This window comes from Melanerpes formicivorus, unplaced genomic scaffold, assembly GCF_026170545.1.
Source record: "Melanerpes formicivorus ecotype bairdi unplaced genomic scaffold, bMelFor1.0.p_v2 SCAF_47, whole genome shotgun sequence".
NCBI lineage: Eukaryota > Metazoa > Chordata > Aves > Piciformes > Picidae > Melanerpes > Melanerpes formicivorus.
Genome location: NW_027142399.1, coordinates 3,190,118 through 3,209,792, shown reverse-complemented (window position 1 = coordinate 3,209,792; position 19,675 = coordinate 3,190,118). Strand labels below are relative to the sequence as shown.

General features: G+C 52.3%; 1 protein-coding gene across 2 annotated transcripts in view; it reads right to left on the bottom strand.

Moving 5' to 3' along the window:
- Positions 1-8,531, bottom strand: part of LOC137451994 (transmembrane protein 45B-like) — a 30,962-nt gene extending 22,431 nt beyond the window's left edge. The window contains exon 1 of one of the 2 annotated variants that reach the window (XM_068160019.1): positions 8,465-8,531. The gene's annotated coding sequence lies outside the window, so the exon portion shown is untranslated. Of the gene's footprint in view, positions 1-1,232; positions 1,393-8,464 lie in introns of those variants that run through there. The other variant, XM_068160020.1, reaches the window with a different exon arrangement.
- Positions 8,532-19,675: the final 11,144 nt, after the last annotated feature.

Genomic DNA, 19,675 nt, shown 5'->3' with positions numbered 1-19,675 from the left:
TGAGTCCTATATGTCCAGTTCTGGGCTCCTCAGTTTAAGAAGGACATTGAGACTCTTGAATGTGTCCAGAGAAGGGCACAAAGGTTGGGGAGGGGTCTGGAGCACAGCCCTGTGAGGAGAGGCTGAGGGAGCTGGGGTTGCTTAGCCTGCACAAAAGGAGGCTCAGGGGAGACCTTCTTGCTCTCTCCAACTCCCTGAAGAGAGGTTGTAGCCAGGAGGGAGTTGGTCTCTTCTTCCAGGCAAGCAGCACCAGAACAAGAGGACACAGTCTCAAGCTGTGCCAGGGGAAGTTTAGGCTGGAGGTGAGGAGAGAGTTCTTCCCAGAGAGAGTTGTTAGCCATTGGGATGTGCTGCTCAGGGAGGTGGTGGAGTCCCCATCCCTGGAGGTGTTCAAGAGGGGATTGGCTGTGGCACTTGGTGCCATGGTTTAGTTAGTCATGAGGTGTTGGGTGATAGGTTGGACTTGATGATCTTTGAGGTCTTTTCCAACCTTGGTGATTCTATGATTCTGTGATGGAGGGAGGATGAGGGAGAGGTGAGGGGGAGTTGAGTGAGGGATGCAGACTTGGCGAGGTCGCACATCCCTTTCGGCTTTGGAATCACAGAACCATTAGAGCAGGAAGAGCTCTCTAAGATCATCCAATCCAACCAGCAAGCCAACATCACCATGGCCATTAAACCATCTCCCAAAGAGCCATGGCTACATGGTTTTTGAACACCTCCAGGGATGATGGCTCCACCACCTCCCTGGGCAGCCTGTTCCTGACCACTCCTCCTGCAAAGAAATAGTTCCTAATATCCAACCTAAACCTCGTTAGCAACCAACCTAAACCCTGTTGCTATTTGAGGCCATTTCCTGTAGTCCTCTCACTTATCATAGAATCAATAAGGTTGGAAGAGACCTCAAGGATCATCAAGGCCAACCTGTCACCCAACAGCTCATGACTACTAAACCATGGCTCCAAGTGCCACATCCAATCCCCTCTTGAACTTCATACATGGGAGAAGAGACCAACCCCACCTCACTCCAACCTCCTTTCAGGCAGTGTAGACAGACAGAAGGTTTTCCCTCACCCTCTTTTCCAGACTGAGGAAGTCCAGTTCCCTCAGATATCAGGGGAAAAAAAAACCCTAAGCAGAGGGATGCTGCAGTGCTTCTGCTCAGGTGCTGCAAAACCTGGATGGAGGATACAGACACATGAGACAGGTTCTGGGGAGGTGTTTCCCCTCACCTTTCTCCTTGGCCTGTAGCATTGCTCTCAGCAGTGTGGCCAGGATGTTCTCTTGGGATCTTGTAGGGACAAAACTTGGGGTCTGGAGGAAAAGAAAAACACCTGGCTGGGCAGACTTGGCTTAGGTTGGAAGGGACCTTAGAGACCACCTACTGCAACCTCCTTGCCACAGGGAGGGACACCTCTCAACTAGACTAGGTTGCCTCATCCAACCTGACCTCCAGGGAGAAGGCATCCACAACCTCTCTGGGCAACCTGTTCCAGCATCTCACCACCCTCGTTATGAAGAGCTTCTTCCTAAGATCCAGTCTAAACATCCAGCTGGATGCTTCCAGCCTTGCTTCCAGTAGGAACAACTCCCCCAAGTCATCTCTCCTCCCTCCTTCCATGAACAATCTCCTTAAAGGACAGAAGGTTTCCTTAAAGACTATCCAGTATTTATCCACCTGTCCAGCCATGACCACTCTGTGCCCTCCCTGTCCTGAAGCCATGACCACGCTGTGCCCTCCCTGTCCTGTGCCACAGCCATGACCACGCTGTGCCCTCCCTGTCCTGTGCCACAGCCATGACCACGCTGTGCCCTCCCTGTCCTTGCCACAGCCATGACCACACTGTGCCCTCCCTGTCCTGTGCCACAGCCATGACCATGCTGTGCCCTCCCTGTCCTGAAGCCATGACCATGCTGTGTCCTCCCTGTCCTGAAGTCATGACCACGCTGTGCCCTCCCTGTCCTGAAGCCATGACCACGCTGTGCCCTCCCTGTCCTGTGCCACAGCCATGACCACGCTGTGCCCTCCCTGTCCTTGCCACAGCCATGACCACGCTGTGCCCTCCCTGTCCTGAAGCCATGACCACGCTGTGCCCTCCCTGTCCTGTGCCACAGCCATGACCACGCTGTGCCCTCCCTGTCCTGAAGCCATGACCACGCTGTGCCCTCCCTGTCCTGAAGCCATGACCACTCTGTGCCCTCCTTGTCCTGCACCACAGCCATGACCACGCTGTGCCCTCCCTGTCCTGCACCACAGCCATGACCACGCTGTGCCCTCCCTGTCCTGCACCACAGCCATGACCACGCTGTGCCCTCCCTGTCCTGAAGCCATGACCACGCTGTGCCCTCCCTGTCCTGTGCCACAGCCATGACCACGCTGTGCCCTCCCTGTCCTGCACCACAGCCATGACCACGCTGTGCCCTCCCTGTCCTGAAGCCATGACCACGCTGTGCCCTCCCTGTCCTGTGCCACAGCCATGACCACGCTGTGCCCTCCCTGTCCTGAAGCCATGACCACGCTGTGTCCTCCCTGTCCTGCACCACAGCCATGACCACGCTGTGCCCTCCCTGTCCTGAAGCCATGACCACGCTGTGCCCTCCCTGTCCTGCACCACAGCCATGACCACGCTGTGCCCTCCCTGTCCTGCACCACAGCCATGACCACGCTGTGCCCTCCCTGTCCTGCAGCCATGACCACACTGTGTCCTCCCTGTCCTGAAGCCATGACCGCGCTGTGCCCTCCCTGTCCTGCACCACAGCCATGACCACGCTGTGCCCTCCCTGTCCTGAAGCCGTGACCACGCTGTGCCCTCCCTGTCCTGAAGCCATGACCACGCTGTTCCCTCCCTGCCCTGCACCACAGCCATGACCACGCTGTGCCCTCCCTGTCCTGCACCACAGCCATGACCACGCTGTGCCCTCCCTGTCCTGAAGCCATGACCACGCTGTGTCCTCCCTGTCCTGTGCCACAGCCATGACCACGCTGTGCCCTCCCTGTCCTGAAGCCATGACCACACTGTGCCCTCCCTGTCCTGAAGCCATGACCACGCTGTGCCCTCCCTGTCCTGTGCCACAGCCATGACCACGCTGTGCCCTCCCTGTCCTATGTCACAGCCATGACCACGCTGTGCCCTCCCTGTCCTATGTCACAGCCATGACCAGCTGTGCCCTCCCTGTCCTGAAGCCATGACCACGCTGTGCCCTCCCTGTCCTGAAGCCATGACCACGCTGTGCCCTCCCTGTCCTGAAGCCATGACCACGCTGTGCCCTCCTGACCTCCTGGTTAAACAGGGGGAGGTTTGGCAAACTGGAACAGGATGAACAAACCACTTAGGTCATCTTGGAGAGGTCAGAGGCTTGGCCAAGGTGAACTCAGAGTGCTTCCCAATGCCAGGCAAGATCCATCTTTCAGCAGCTGCAAGACATTTATCAGACAGCTTTGAATGCTTCTGCAAAAGCCCAGACTGGGGATGGGGAGGGGTGTGGGGTGGGATGGAGATGGAGGGAGCAGACAAATGGGCAAAAAAAAAAAGGCAGCAGTGTTAATTCCCAGCCCATTTGTATGACCTGGAGCTGCCCTGGTCCATCACCTCATCCCCCAAGCCACGGTTTGTCTGGTCTGAGGCTTTCATGCCGTGGTCCCCTGGGCACGGAGATGCCATAGGGCCGGCAGCTGCAGCTGACTTCTCCCGTTAGAAGGAACCGCCGGCGCTCCACCAGCATCTCGGGCAGCATTTGTCACGACAGCTTCTCCTAATCTCTCTTTCATTTGTAATTATTTTCTCATCCCCCCCTGCCCCCCACCCCCTGCCCCCTTCCCCCACTGGCAGCCACGCTCGGGGATGGTGTGGAGAGATCAAAAAGGACGTGGGGGTGGGAGCAGAGACGGTGCTGCGAGGAGGATGGAGGGCTTCAAACGGGCTGGGGCTGCTCCGGAGGCGATTGAAGTGGGCTGAGGGCTGGAGCCGGCAGCCTTTGAGGCATCCTGGCCAAGAATAATTGAACAAATAGTTTATCTGGTGGCCCAACAGCTGTAGGGAACAGGCGATTTCCAGAGGATTAGGGGAGAGCTGTGAAAGGGAGCTCCCATGGGAAGCCTAAACCCCTCATCTGGAATTCAACCAGCCCAAGGAACACATGCTGAAGCCTTGGACTTACTTTTAAAGCAACATTGCCTCCCCCTTCTCCCCTCTCCCCCCTTTTCTTTTTGTTTTTTTTTAATCCAAACTGTTCCACAAACTAAAAAGGTTTGAAGTACAAGGCAGGGAAAATGGGATCCGTGGGAGAGAGAATGAATGATTTAGTGGCAGCTAAATGGGTTTTTCCTGCTTGATTTGGATCAGTAGTAGGATAATTTCCTCCCCCACCCCAGCACTTCCATTCCTTGGGTTTGAAGTTCAGAATGGTCTGGTCACCAGCTAGGCAAGGAATCAAGAGAGGTGAGTTGCCAAACACAGCTGAGCTCCACATGAAGACACCAGCAAGGCAAGGAAGAAAGAAAGAGAGGTGACTTTCAATGGCTCCATGTCCCAGTGGAGGCCACTGACAAGCGACCTGTCTTGTTCAACATCTTTGTCAGTGACATGGACAGTGGCATTGAGTGCACCCTCAGCAAGTTTGCTGATGACACCAAGCTGTGTGGTGCAGCAGACACGCTGGAGGGAAGGGAGGCCATCCAGAGGGACCTGGACAGGCTGGAGAGGTGGGCACAAGCCAACCTCATGAAGTTCAATAAGAGCAAGTGCAGGGTCCTGCATCTGGGTCGAGGCAATCCCAGGCACATATCCAGGCTGGGCAGGGACTGGCTGGAAAGCAGCCCTGAGGAGAGAGACTTGGAGGTGCTGGTGGACAAAAAGCTCACCAGGAGCTCTCAGTGTGCACTTGCAGCCCGCAAAGCCAATCAGATCCTGGGCTGCATCAGAAGTGTGGCCAGCAGGGCAAGGGAGGTGATCCTCCCCCTCTACTCAGCCCTGGTGAGATCCCACCTGGAGTACTGTGTCCAGTTCTGGAGCCCCTATTACAAGAGAGATGTGGAGGTGCTGGAAGGTGTCCAGAGAAGGGCCAGGAGGATGAGCAGAGGGCTGGAGCTGCTCTGCTGTGAGGACAGACTGAAGGAGTTGGGGCTGTTCAGTCTGGAGAAGAGAAGGCTCTGAGGTGACCTCATTGTGGCCTTCCAGTATCTGAAGGGGGCTGCAGGAAGGCTGGGGAGGGACTGCTCAGGGTCTCAGGTAGTGACAGGACTAGGGGGAATGGAATGAAGCTGGAGGTGGGGAGATTCAGGCTAGATGTGAGGAGGAAGTTCTTCCCCATGAGAGTGGTGAAGCCCTGGAATGGGTTGTCCAGGGAGGTGGTCGAGGCCCCGTCCCTGGAGGTGTTTAAGACCAGGCTGGATGAGGCTCTGGCCAGGCTGATCTAGTGTGGGGTGTCCCTGCCCATGGCAGGGGGGTTGGAACTAGCTGATCCTTGTGGTCCCTTCCAACCCTGAATGAAACTATGAAACTATGAGACTTGTCAAGAAAAGCTAAGCTGAGAGGTGCTTCACCTCACAGCCACTTCACCCCACAGCCGCCTCTTCCTCCACCAGGGCACAAACACCCAAAGCAAACAGTCTACATCCAGCTGCTGTTTTGCCCCAGGCTAACTGCAAGCAGATCTCCTCCCAGGCCCCTCAGCTTTTGATTGCATGCAAAGAGAGAGACTCAGAGATGAAGATAAGGTGCCTCAGTTGCAGCTCAGCTATGGAAACTGCTTCCACCTCTAGTCCCATGGAGTGCTCCAACCTCAACCTGAAGGATCATGTCTGGGAGAGATCATCCTGGCTGTGCCTCACATTCCCCTAGCCCAAAGGCAGATGTTGCACCTCCTCTGAACCAGTCCCTCCTAAAATCCTTTCAGCAAAACCATTGGCTCTCACTCACACACAGGCTGCAGCTTCTTCTGGGGTATGCAAGGCCAGGACTCACATTGCTCAGAAGTGACACAGAGGTGACACTGTGGAGCTGGAGATACACAGAGAAAGCCTTCAGCACCCACTGCACACCCTCTCAAAACACCTGCAGACCATCTCCACCCAAAGACCACCTCAAGAATCATTTCAGTCCATCTACTGACCTTTCAAAACCATCTAAACCCACCAGCAGACCACCTCAAGAATCATTTCAGTCCAACCACTGACCTTCAAAACCATCTAAACCCACCAGCAGACCACCTCAAAATCATTTAATTCCATCCACTGACCTTTCAAAACCATCTAAACCCACCAGCAGACCACCTCAAAATCATTTCATTCCATCCACTGACCTTCAAAACCATCTAAACCCACCAGCAGACCACCTCAAAATCATTTCAATCCACCCACTGACCACTTCAAAAGCACCCACTAAACCATGTCCCTCAGCAGTACATCTCTGCATTCCCCCCAAGATCCAGTCCTCAAAGCCTTGCTTGAGTCATTCACCATCTAAAACCATCACTGTCTGCTCTAGGTTTGGTGGATGTCTGGAGAAATCCAAGCTGAAGGCAGTTCTAGCAGACTTCAGTCCACAAACCAAAACCCAAGGTGGAGTTCAGTTCAGTCTGGGGAAGAGAAGGCTCTATGGAGACCTTACTGTGGCCTTGCAGTATGTGAAGGGGGCTACAAGAAAGCTGGGGAGGGACCCTGAAGGGTGGTTGTAGCCAGGAGGGGGTTGGTCTCTTCTCCCAGGCAACCAGCACCAGAACAAGAGGGCACAGTCTCAAGCTGCACCAGGGGAAGTTTAGGCTGGAGGTGAGGAGAAAGCTCTTCCCAGAAAGAGGAATTGGCCACTGGAATGTGCTGCCCAGGGAGGTGGTGGAGTCCCCATCCCTGGAGGCGTTCAAGAGGGGATTGGATGTGGCACTTGGTGCCATGGTTTAGTCATGAGGTCTATGGTGCCAGGTTGGACTTGATGATCTTTGAGGTCTCTTCCAACCTTGGTGATACTGTGACTTTTTAGGGTGTCACGTAATGACAGGACTGGGGGCAATGAAGCAAAACTAGAAATGGGTAGATTCAGATTGGACTTGATGATCTTTGAGGTCTTTTCCAACCTTATTGATTGTATGATGGGGCTGGTGAAACACTGTCACAGGTTGGCCAGGGAGGTGGTAGAAGCTTCATCCCTGGAGGCTTTTAAGGCCAGGCTGGATGTGGCTCTGAGCAACCTGATCTAGTGTGAGGTGTCCCTGCCCTTGGGCAGGGGGTTTGGAACTAGATGCTCCCTGAGGTCCCTTCCAACCCTAACGATTCTATGATTCTAAACCGAAACTAAAACCCAACCCCACACCCTTTTAAATGATAGGCTGATAAGAGCTTAACCAAAAGGAGCCTCATTTCTTGGGGTTGGGTTTTTTTTAAGTACCATTCAATCATTCCACCCATGGAGAGACCTTAACTTGAATCTCAGCCCAAGCAAATGCATCAGTGCTGAATTGATGTCACTGCCAAGGAATTTTCTCCCTGCTCAAGCTGTCTGCAGCAACACGCCAGTGGCACGTTCAAGATGCTTCCCCATGTGCAGAGCAAAGTTCCTTGTGTTCCTTCTTCTCTTTCTCCCCTTTCCCCCTGTTTTTATGGCATTGCCTTTCAGGGGATGTGCTGCTGGAGCTGAGTGGACCAAGTGAAGCAGGTTTCTGTGGTCAGTGGGAAATGCTGACACTTTTCACCCACAGCGTGGAGGCTTCACCTCCAGGTCCATGATGGGCATCTCTGCATCTCCTCTCTAACCTACCACCCACTGCAGGAGCTGCATTTAGACAAGTACTAAAATCACAATGGAGAAGAAACATCTACCAAGGATTTCTACAGCATCATGGCCAAGAGACTGATCACAGTGCCACTAAGGTTGAAAGAGACCTCAAAGATCGAGTCTAACCCGTCACCACAGACCTCATGACGAGATGATTCTGCCCCTCTGTTCTGCTCCTCACCTGCAGTGCTGGGGCCAGCTCTGCAGTCCTCAGCACAGCACAGACAGGGACCAGTTGGAGTGGGACCAGAGGAGGCCACAGCAATGCTGGGAGGGCAGGAAGCCCTCTGCTGTGAGGCCAGGCTGAGAGAGTTGGGGGTGTTCAACCTGGAGAAGAGAAGGCTCCAGAGAGACCTTCTGGTGGCCTTTCAGGACTTAAAGCTGGGGGAAGACATTTCATCAGGTTCTGTTGTGACAGGACAAGGGGTGATGGTTTAAACTAGAAGAGGGAGATTCAGGCTGGAGAGAAGGGAGAATTTTTGATGCTGAATGTGGTAAGACCCTGGCCCAGGTTGCCCAGGGAGGTGGCAGATGTCCCAACCCTGGAACCATTCCGGGTCAGGTTGTTTGTGGCTCTAATTTTTCAGATGCCCCTGATCACTGCAGGGGGGTTGGACTAGATGAGGTTTAAAGGTCCCTTCCAACCCAAACCATTCTGTGGCTTGATCAGGAGGCTCTGCAGGCCAGGAGCTGTTTACCTCTGGAGTTTCGAGGTGGGTATCTGGGTGACAGCGACGTTATCAGTCATGGAGCCTATCACCACGGCTGGCACAGAGGCCAGAGCTTGTTTGCAGTGCCAGCCTGCAGTTCCCAGGAGGAACAGCAGCTCCTCTGCAAGGTGGCTGTTGCAGGTCACCGCTCAAGCACGCTGGCATGACATCACTCATTGCAGTATCTCAGCAGCAGCATCTGCAGTATGGTCTGGGGCCATTAGATGTCTCTGCCTGCTGCGATAGGAGCCGAGGTGGCATCACACCTGTGAACAACAGTGAGACCAAGCTGGGGCTGGAGCACAGAGGAATCCAGCTGACTTCTTGTGGCATCACACCTGTGAACAACAGTGAGACCAAGCTGGGGCTGGAGCACAGAGGAATCCAGCTGACTTCTTGGGGCATCACACCTGTGAACAACAGTGAGACCAAGCTGGGGCTGGAGCACAGAGGAATCCAGCTGACTTCTTGTGGCATCACACCTGTGAACAACAGTGAGACCAAGCTGGGGCTGGAGCACAGAGGAATCCAGCTGACTTCTTGGGGCATCACACCCGGGAACACAGAGAGACCAAGCTGGGGCTGGAGCACAGAGGAATCCAGCTGACTTCTTGGGGCATCACACCTGTGAACACAGAGAGACCAAGCTGGGGCTGGAGCACAGAGGAATCCAGCTGACTTCTTGTGGCATCACACCTGGGAACACAGTGAGACCAAGCTGGGGCTGGAGCACAGAGGAATCCAGCTGACTTCTTGTGGCATCACACCTGTGAACAACAGTGAGACCAAGCTGGGGCTGGAGCACAGAGGAATCCAGCTGACTTCTTGGGGCATCACACCTGTGAACAACAGTGAGACCAAGCTGGGGCTGGAGCGCAGAGGAATCCAGCTGACTGTTTTTCCCTGGTCCAGAAGGACATCAACTCACTTAAAACACAACATTAAAGCTTCATGGAGGCACCAACAAGCCTGCAATACATCAACTATAGAATCCTATGGTGCATGGTAGAGCCAGCTCTTTGGGCAGACTTCAAGGCTTCACCTTAAAGCATCTCCATCCTTGCTGGGCTTAGTGAAAATTCAACACCCTCAATATTTAACAACCTCAGATCTTCAGTTTTGGCTTCTCACTGCAGGCTTTTCCTTCCTGGTCTCCACACCACATCAGTGTCCCTTGCTTTTACCTTCTCCCTTCATTTTCTGCCAAAACCAGGCAAGAAGGTAGCCAGGACTCTACTCACTACCAGTTTTACCTTAGCTCTTGAGGCTCATTCTCTGATTTTCTTCTCAGTAGAGCTTTCAGATCCAAACCTTTCCACACTTCCACAGGAATCATTCATTTCTGGGGCTGTAGTGGCTTTGCTTGTCCCCTTTATGCACAAAGTGAGCAGAAAACACCTCTTCACGAGCTGAAAACCAAACTGTCTCAAGCTTTTGGGTTCCAGCTTCATGCAAGCACCAGTTTGATTAGGAAAACCCCCCAAAACATGACTCAGAGATCAGCAGGTGCTCCCTGGAACTTGACTCTGCCAAAATCACCAGACAGGCACAGCTGCCACAACCCCACAATTTGCATGCAAGGGATCAGGGAGCTACATGAACCCAGAAACCATCTGATTACTGAAATTAATTGACTTCCACAGAAGGAAAAAGAGAGGTTGAGAAACCTCTGCCCCAAAGGATCCTACACAGTGGTACAAAGTCACTGAATTACCTTTCCCAGGGCTTCCAGCTCCCAGGGATATGGAAAACATCAAGTCCAAAGAAGCACAGGCACAGAGGTGGGGAAAGGAGCTGCACCCCTTGAAATTAGGGCTCCCCTTCCAGGCCCTAGCTCCCCAGAGATCTTCTCCATCCCCTCACCAGGCAGTATCCACAAGGCAAGGGCATACCCAGGTTTTCTCAGCTCCACATTTCAGCTTGACCTGGCAGCAGAGCTGAGCCCTTTAAAAAGGAAGGCAGGCTGTGGTTGACTCCCATTTTATTAGCTCCTGCCAGAGAGGGCTTTCACCTGAAGGTACTTGGGAACACCAAAGCCCATTGGCCGTGCTCAGATCTCTTCCCTGGTCATGCACCTCCCATGCTCTCCAAGCTCTGCTGTTCTAGCTCAGAGGAAACCCTAGAGATCTGCTCTAGGAGATTATTTCATGTGTGGCCAGCCTAGTAAGAAAAAGGAGATTCACTCAGTGCTGCCCAGGACTTTTTTATAGCCCATCCCTGCTCAACATTCACCAGGACCTGGCTGACCTCTCTTGTCTCAGATTGTTTTCCAAGCCTCCTGCACCCCAGAGCCTTATAGTTCATGGCCATTAAACAGGCTCAGCAGGGAGGTACCTGCTCAAATGCTAAGGCTGAAGCTCCAGCCAGCCAATCTGCAACAACCACAAAGGAAACTACTTGACCCTCCTGAAATCAGTAGGATTTATCATCACCCCAGCATGTGAGCACCTGATACCTGGCCCTGCATTCCTAATTTGAGGATGACACTGGCTATAGGAAATGTGCTGAAGCATTCCTCTGGTGCCCTGGGCTCTTTTGACGGGGGCATTGCCTGGAGCCAGATCAATAACACTGCACAGTAAAGGGCTCTCCACCTACTTTTGGGAATGCTGCTTGAAAGCAGAGCTTTGCACTCCTTGCTTCCCATCCCTGAGGAGGACAAATGCAGCTAGCCAGCATTTTTGTCAACCCTTTCCCTCCCATCTTATTTCACAACCCCTCTGTCTCCCTCCTATCACCCTCCCTCTCCCTGCACGTACAATTGCTGATGTCTTCCCAACCAGATGCACACCTGCAGGAAAAGTTGGCATCTTCTCTTTCCAAGCTGTCACAGAGTCAAATAGTTTATGAGTCTATTGATGACAGATAAATTAATTGCAGAAAATATGAATGACTTAATATTTTGTGTGCTAATAGCCTCCCCCCTCCCCTTCTTTTGAATCCACGTCACAGCAGAAGATGGATCTCAGGCTATTTGGGTTGGGTTCAGACTCCCATGTCTCACCAGCTACTTAAGGTGGCAGGAGACACTTGTGAGCTCCTGGATTTGAGGTTCTTTCCTGGAGAGGTGCTTAATGAGTTTAACACAGCTTAGAGCAAGGGAGAAAGCAGGAGGGGCTTTTGGGGAAAGGTTTCAGCTGGCTGGGAAAGGATGTCCTGCTCTGGCAGGGGGATTGGACTTGGTGATCTTTGGAGGTCCCTTCCAACCCCTGACAGCCTGTGATGTCCAAATCCCACCCTACTCAGCAGTACCCAGATTCAGCTCACTGGCCTTGGGCTCTCTTTGTAGGCATTGGAAAGAGAGGAGGTCATCCAAACTTCACTTGGTAGCCATTGGACAGAGAGGAGGTCATCCAAACTACCTTTTGTAGGCATTGGACAGAGAGGTGGTCATCCAAACTGCCCTTTATAGGTACTGGGCAGAGAGGTGGTCATCCAAACTGCCCTTTATAGGCACTGGGCAGAGAGGTGGTCATCCAAACTGCCCTTTATAGGCACTGGGCAGAGAGGTGGGCATCCAAACTGCCCTTTATAGGCACTGGGCAGAGAAGAGGTCATCCAAACTACCTTTTGTAGGCATTGGACGGAGAGGTGGTCATCCAAACTGCCCTTTATAGGCACTGGGCAGAGAGGTGGTCATCCAAACTGCCCTTTATAGGCACTGGGCAGAGAGGTGGGCATCCAAACTGCCCTTTGTAGGCATTGGACAGAGAGGTGGGCATCCAAACTACCTTTTGTAGGCATTGGACAGAGAGGTGGTCATCCAAACTGCCCTTTATAGGCACTGGGCAGAGAGGTGGGCATCCAAACTGCCCTTTGTAGGCATTGGACAGAGAGGAGATCATTCAAAGCCCCCAGACCATCTCTGACAACAGCAGTCTTTCTTTGGTAGGGAGGAAAAAAGCTTTTAAAAGCTGAACCCTATGTAAAACATGGGAGAAACCACAACTGTGATGGCTCATTCCCCTGTGACACTCTTCCCTGTGTGTGGGATTGCTCCATCACTGGGTCTCTAGGTCAAACCATGGAGAGTGGTGGGGTTTGGTCAGGTTTTGGTTCATCTCCCTCATTTGGCAAGCACTTGCAGACTCATAGAGAGCCTAAATTCCATGTGTGGATGACCTGGATGTGGATGTTGTAAGCCCAGGTCGAATCTGCCACAGCTGTCAATGTCATTTGTGCACATATTGATGACTGAGCCATTCCTGAGCAGATAGACATCTTCAGTCAATATATTAGATCATTGCCTGATATTGATCCAACAAGCTTCAATTATCTGCTTGGATTTGAATGAATTTCAGTTTGTGGATTGAGGACAATCAGCCTTCTGCTTTATGCAAGAGGGTAAGCAGCAGGGGTGATGAGCAGCCTGAAGAACTTGACATCTCAAGGGAGAACTGAGTGCCATGGTTTAATAGTCATGAGGTGTTGGGTGACAGGTTGGACTTGATGATCTCTGAGGTCTTTTCCAATCTTAATCATTGAATCAATAAAGTTGGAAAAGACCTCAAAGACCATCAGGTCCAACCATCAACCCAACACTACCATAACCAACAAACCATGTTCCAAAGTGCCATGTCACCAAGTCCAACCTGCCACTCAACACCTCCTGACTAACTAAACCATGGCACCAAGTGCCACATCCAATCCCCTCTTGAACACCTCCAGGGATGGGGACTCCACCACCTCCCTGGGCAGCACATTCCAATGGCCAATTCCTCTTTCTGGGAAGAACTTTCTCCTCACCTCCAGCCTCAGCTTTCCCTGGCACATCTTGAGACTGTGTCCTCTTGTTCTGGTGCTGGTTGCCTGGGAGAAGAGACCAACCCCCACCTGGCTACAACCTCCCTTCAGGGAGTTGTAGAGAGCAAGAAGGTCTCCCCTGAGCCTCCTCTTCTCATATAATCACACAGAATAACCAAGGTTGGAAGAGACCTCAAAGATCATCAAGTCCAACCTGGCACCATAGACCTCATGACTAAACCATGGCACCAAGTGCCACATCCAATCCCCTCTTGAACACCTCCAGGGATGGGGACTCCACCACCTCCCTGGGCAGCACATTCCAGTGGCCAATTCCTCTTTCTGGGAAGAGCTTTCTCCTCACCTCCAGCCTAAACTTCCCCTGGTGCAGCTTGAGACTGTGTCCTCTTGTTCTGGTGCTGCTTGCCTGGGAGAAGAGACCAACCTCCACCTGGCTACAACCTCCCTTCAGGGAGTTGCAGAGAGCAAGAAGGTCTCCCCTGAGCCTCCTCTCCTGCAGGCTAAAAACAGGAGTTGGTGCCTCTAGAGCTGTTCCACCTTAACACAAAATAAATAAAGAAAAGCTTGGGGATGGGATGAGAAGGAAACCAATGGAAGAGAAGCTGCAGAGCTGTGCTGTAGAAGACACCCTGGCTATAAAAAGTGACTTTTGATAATTGCTGGAGAAGTGCCCAGGTGTATTTTGGGAGAGAGAGAGAGGAGGGGGAAAAAAATATTTCAAGTAAAAAAAAAAATAGAAGAAAGAAAAAATAAAAAGGAAAAAGAAAAGAAAAGAATCCTCTATGACCTAATGGTTCTGGAACCCATCCACCAAGCTGGCTGCCCTGTGGCTGTTTAATTTTTTTACCTCCCTTTCCAAGAGGCATTTCACAACCCGGCTTGTTTTGTGTGTGAGGCAGAAAGAGGGAGGCTGCACCCTTTCAAGGGCTCTCTCTCTCCGGTCCTTGAATGGCTTTTATTCAGGTGAGGAGCAGATAACAACAGCTCTACAGCCACTTCATCATCGACTCTTAACAACCTGAAGACCTCATCAGGATGGAGCCAGGGAGAAAGGGGATAATTAAGCCGCGGTGTAATTAGGTGGATGCTCTTGGAGTTTCACCGCCGCTCCTCCAGCTGCTGGGGCTGCTGCTGGAGAGCAGCGATAAACGAAGTATTCCAAGGGCAAACGATGAGTAATGAGGAAATGCAGCTCCCAGGGTCATTTCTGCTACGTTTTAATAAAGGAATACATCTGGGATGAGTTTGTGAAGCCTGTGTCTCAGTGGAGTTTCCCAGACCTGTTTTCCCCCAGGGAATGATGCCATGATCCCTCAGCTCCTGCCTGGAAGCGCTGCCATCCGCCTGCCACGCAGTGCAGGATCCTGATCCGAGCCTCTTGAGGACATCAAATGGAGCAGTAAGGTGGAACTGGGAAGAGATGAAGTAATTAAACACTGGATCGTGAGACAATAATGGATAAGACACTTGAAGGTGTCCAGAGAAGGGCAAAGACACTGGGGAGAGGCCTTGAGCACAGCCCTGTGAGGAGAGGCTGAGGGAGCTGGGGTTGCTTAGCCTGGAGAAGAGGAGGCTCAGGGGAGACCTTCTTGCTCTCTCCAACTCCCTGAAGGGAGGTTGTAGCCAGAAGGGGGTTGGTCTCTTCTCCCAGGCAACCAGCACCAGAACAAGAGGACACAGTCTCAAGCTGTGCCAGGGGAAGTTTATGCTGGAGGTGAGGAGAAAGTTCTTCCCAGAGAGAGTTGTTAGCCATTGGAGGTGGTGGAGTCCCCATCCCTGGAGGTGTTCAAGAGGGGATTGGACATGGCACTTGGTGCCATGGTGTAGTCATGAGGTCTATGGTGACAGGTTGGACTTGATGATCTTTGAGGTCTCTTCCAACCTTGGTGATTCTGTGATCAATGAGCCAGCAATGAGCCCTGGTGACAAAGAAGGCCAACTGCTGGGATGCAGTAGGAAGTACCCTGTCCGTAGGAGGAGAGGTGCTTGCTGTGACCACTCTCACCCTCTTTGCCCTGGCAAAGGGATGTGCATCTCCTGAACACTTTCCTGCTATAAGAGTAGGAATATCTTTGAACTCATCCTATGGGGTTGATGTTTCCATCCATGCTCTGCCCCTCCTGATTTGGTTTGCAAAGGTGTCTCAAGGTGAAACTTGGCTTTAGGGACAGGGACGTGATGATGATCATAGTTTCATAGTTTCATTCAGGGTTGGAAGGGACCACAAGGATCATCTAGTTCCAACCCCCCTGCCATGGGCAGGGGTTTGCTGTGTGGATGACATGGAGCATCTTTCATGACTGGTGTTGGGGCTGCTCTGTGCTTCCACTGGGACTGTCCAGCTGAATCTGTGGCAAGCCTCTGAGGAACCATAGAATCAATTCAGTTGGAAAAGACCTCTAAGATCATCGAGTATGATCAACCATCAAACTAACACCACCATGGCCATTAAACCATGTCCTGAAGTGCCATGTCTACACATTTCTTGAAGGCATCCAGGCATGGAGACTCCACCACCTCCCTGGGCAGCCTGTTTCAATCCCTGACCACTCTTGCAACAAAGAAATTGTTCCTAACCTCCAACCTAAACCTTCTCTGGTGCAGCTTGAGGCCATTTCCTCTTGTTCTATTGCTAGTTATTGGGGAAAGAGACCAACCTCCTTTCAGGGAGTTCTAGAGAGCAATGAGGTCTCCCCTCAGCCTCCTCTTTCTCCACACTAAATACCTGGATGCAAGGCTCTATGTCAGGAGGAAGTTCTTCCCCATGAGGGTGGTGAAGCCCTGGAATGGGTTGTCCAGGGAGGTGGTTGAGGCCCCAGCCCTGGAGGTGTTTAAGCCCAGGCTGGATGAGGCTCTGGCCAGGCTGATCTAGTGTGGGGTGTCCCTGCCCATGGCAGGGGGGTTGGGACTAGATGATCCTTATGGTCCCTTCCAACCCCCAGCTCCCTCAGCTGCTCCTCCCCAACCCTGTTCTCCAGACCCTTCTGCAGATGTGTTGCCCTTCTCTGCACCCACTCCAGGGCCTCCATGTCCTTCTTGTACGGGACCTGATCTGTAAGAGCTGGGTCCCAACAGGCGTGGAGGTAGTTGGAAGGATGAATCCTGTAACCTCCTGGCCTCCCCCTCACACCCTCCTGTCTCTGGCTGTGCCATATGAGCCCACATTTTCCATCTGATTTCACAGCCCATGGGGCTGTTTGGACAAGATTGGCCAGTGGGGATGGAAGCAGATTACGAATCAAAGGGGAGGAATTCGCTCCAGCAAAGGCAGTGGCAGTGATGGCTCCCACTGAAGCCTTCATCAGACCTAATTAAACAAAGCTTCACATTAGGAAAGTGCTTGTACTTGCTGCCTCCCTTAGGCTGAACTGGCTCTTGTTTCCCCACCAGTTAACTCTTTCAGACACAATCTGTGCACAAGCAATCATTGAATCCCCTCCCAGGGAAGAGCACCAGGCTGCTGGCCCCATCCCAAGCAGGGCAAGCAGCGCTCTTCCCAGTTTGCTGTTCCCTCACACCAGTAAGCAACAGTGCTGGCCATTTCAGCCCCCATCAGTGGCTAGGACCAGAGAATCACAGAGTGGAAGCAAAGAATCATTAAGGTTGGAGAAGACCTCTAAGATCATCAAGGCAAACTGCTAACCCAGCACTCCCATGATCACTAAACCATGTCCACACTTGAACACCTCCAGGCATGGAGGCTCCACCACCCTGGGCAGCCTGTTCCAACATCTGACCACTCTTGCAGGAAAGAACTTGTGCAACCAAACCCTCCCCTGGTGCATCTTAAGGCTATTTCCTCTTCTCCTATTTGTTTCTAGGGAGAAGACACCAACCTCCTCCTGGCTCCAACCTCCTCTCAGGGAGCTGTGGAGAGCAATGAGGTCTCTCCTCATCCTCCTCTTCTCCACACCAAACCACCCCAGTTCCCTCAGCTGCTCCTCACCACACCTTTCATCAGCTTCATTGCCCTTCTCTGGACACTACAGAACTGTTAGGGTTGGAAAGGACCTCAAGCATCCTCTGATCATTAAGGCTGGGAAAGAACCTCTAAGGCCTTCAAGATAGGAGACACCAGACTCCAAAAGCTTGACTCTCTGCAGTCCAAGGAAAGCAGCCAGGACACAAACTGTGAGATGCAAAAGTCCCACCAGTTGCAGCTTACCCTTTACTCCCTGCAGTTCCAGCTTTTCCCAGGTAAATGGGGGCGGTAGCTCCTTGCTGCTGCGAGCTGTCCTCCCGGGGACCTGCAACGGTGCACACGAGAAGCTTCAGGCAAAGCATTGCTGTGGCGAGAGAGGCAGGAGCACCTGGGGCTGGTTTAGGAATGCCATGTGCTCTCCTGATGAGAGAGATGATCAGCACCTGCACACGGCAGGCAGGAAAAAGAAGCTGGGGGAAAACAACACTTAAAGTCACCCTGCAGCAAGCACTTTCAGAGGTGCTGCTGAGAAGCACTAAGAGCTTCCCAGTTCCCTCAGCAACCTGCAAAGGTTGAGGTTCAAAGGGTGAGAGTTGGAGGGTACAGAAGATGAAAAAGATGATAGCATTTACAGGAGAAGAGCAGGGAGCAGAGATGCTTCCAGGAGCAGGCTGGGCCCAGGGTAGCCCTGGAGCATCTAAAAGAAGGTGACAGAGAGTGAGAGGAAGTTTTTTTCCCTCCTGTAAGCCACCTTTTCCTCTAAATGCTTATCTTAAACTGTTAAAGGACTGCTACCTTCTTGCCAGTGCTCCCCTCTGGTGCTGGATCTGGTAGCATCAGGGCATGCAAAAATGGGAGATTAAGCAGCAAGGGGCTGCAAAGGTGAAGCCCAAACAGACCCCAGGTTCAGTTTGGGGCTTGTGGTAGGGTTCAGCTATGTGACAAGAACAGACTGGCCTTGATAACCTGAAGTCACAGAATCACCAAGGTTGGAAGAGACCTCAAAGATCACCAAGTCCAACCTGGCACCATAGACCTCATGATTAAACCATAGCACCAAGTGCCACATCCAATCCCCTCTTGAACACCTCCAGGGATGGTGACTCCACCACCTCCCTGGGCAGCACATTCCAATGGCTAACAACTCTTTTAGTGAAGAACTTTCCCCTCACCTCCAGCCTAAACTTCCCCTGGAGCAGCTTGAGGCTGCTCCTGCCCTTCTGGCTGTCCCCAGTTAGGTCCTTGTAGAAGGGGACTCGAGGTGTGAGTCAGGCCATTGGTACATGGCAGGCAAGTATCACAGAATTTCAGGGGCTGGAAGGGACCTTGAAAGCTCATCCAGTGCAGCCCCCCTGCCAGAGCAGGATCACCTACACCAGATCACACAGGAAGTCATCCAGGGGAGTTTTGAGTATCTCCAGAGAGGGAGACTCCACAACCCCCCTGGGCAGCCTGCTCCAGGGCTCTGTCACCCTCACAGGGAAAAATTCCCTCCTCATATTTGCATGAAACTTCCTGTGCCTCAACTTCCACCACTGCCCCTTGTGCTGCCACTGGGCACCACCCAGCAGAGCCTGGCTCCATCCTCTGGGGACTCACCCTTCACATCTTTATATGCATTGATGAGGTCACCTCTCAGTCTCTATGCTGAAGAGCCCTCAGCTCCCTCAGTCTCTCCTCATGCAGAAGATGTTCCACTGCCTTCACCATCCTCATGGCTGTGCGCTGGACGCTTTCAAGCAGCTCACTGTCCTTCTTGAGAGAGCAGAAGCAGACCATGGGGGAATCTTGCCCTTTTTTCTGGGGGGAGGTGGTGGTGGGGAGGTGGCACTGACTCACTGTGTGGTCTGGGGCAAAGCCTCTCACCTCTCTGTGACTCTCTCTGCCAGGCTACACCCCAGCGAGCTGAGCGCTTCCCTCGTCAAGGCTTGAGAGCTTTAATTGCTCCCCGGCCGGATGGATGCTCCAGCAGCACAAAGCGTCCTGATGACTAAGCCTTCCTGGAGGTGCCTCGAACATCTCCCATTAGTTTGTTTATCCCCCAGATTCTGTGGCATGGGCATGACCAAGATTATGAGGAGCATGTTGAAGCAGGGGCATCAACGCCGTGCCAGATCCCTCCGGGTCAGAGGGAAACAGATGATGGAAAACCAATTAATTTTTTACAGTGAAGGAGAAATAGCTGTGGGATTAAGAAACAGTCATTATTTATTGAACTGCTGCCTTTGCAAGGGGGAAAAAAAAAGAGTTTATACATACCTATATCTTTATATATAAAATAATCACTCATCAGGCTCAATGGGATAATAGCTTTGGTAATCTGAGCTCCTGTTTGGATGCTGCGCTTTTCTTCTGAGGTCAGTTGAAGTAATAGGAGGGAAAAGAAAGTAGTAAGAGTGAAAAGAAAGTAATAAGAGTAAAAAAAACATGAAGAATGGAAAATGGCAAGGGGAAAGAGGAAGGGGAAGGAAGGGGAGAGAGGAAGGGGAAGGAAGGGGAGAGAGGAAGGGGAA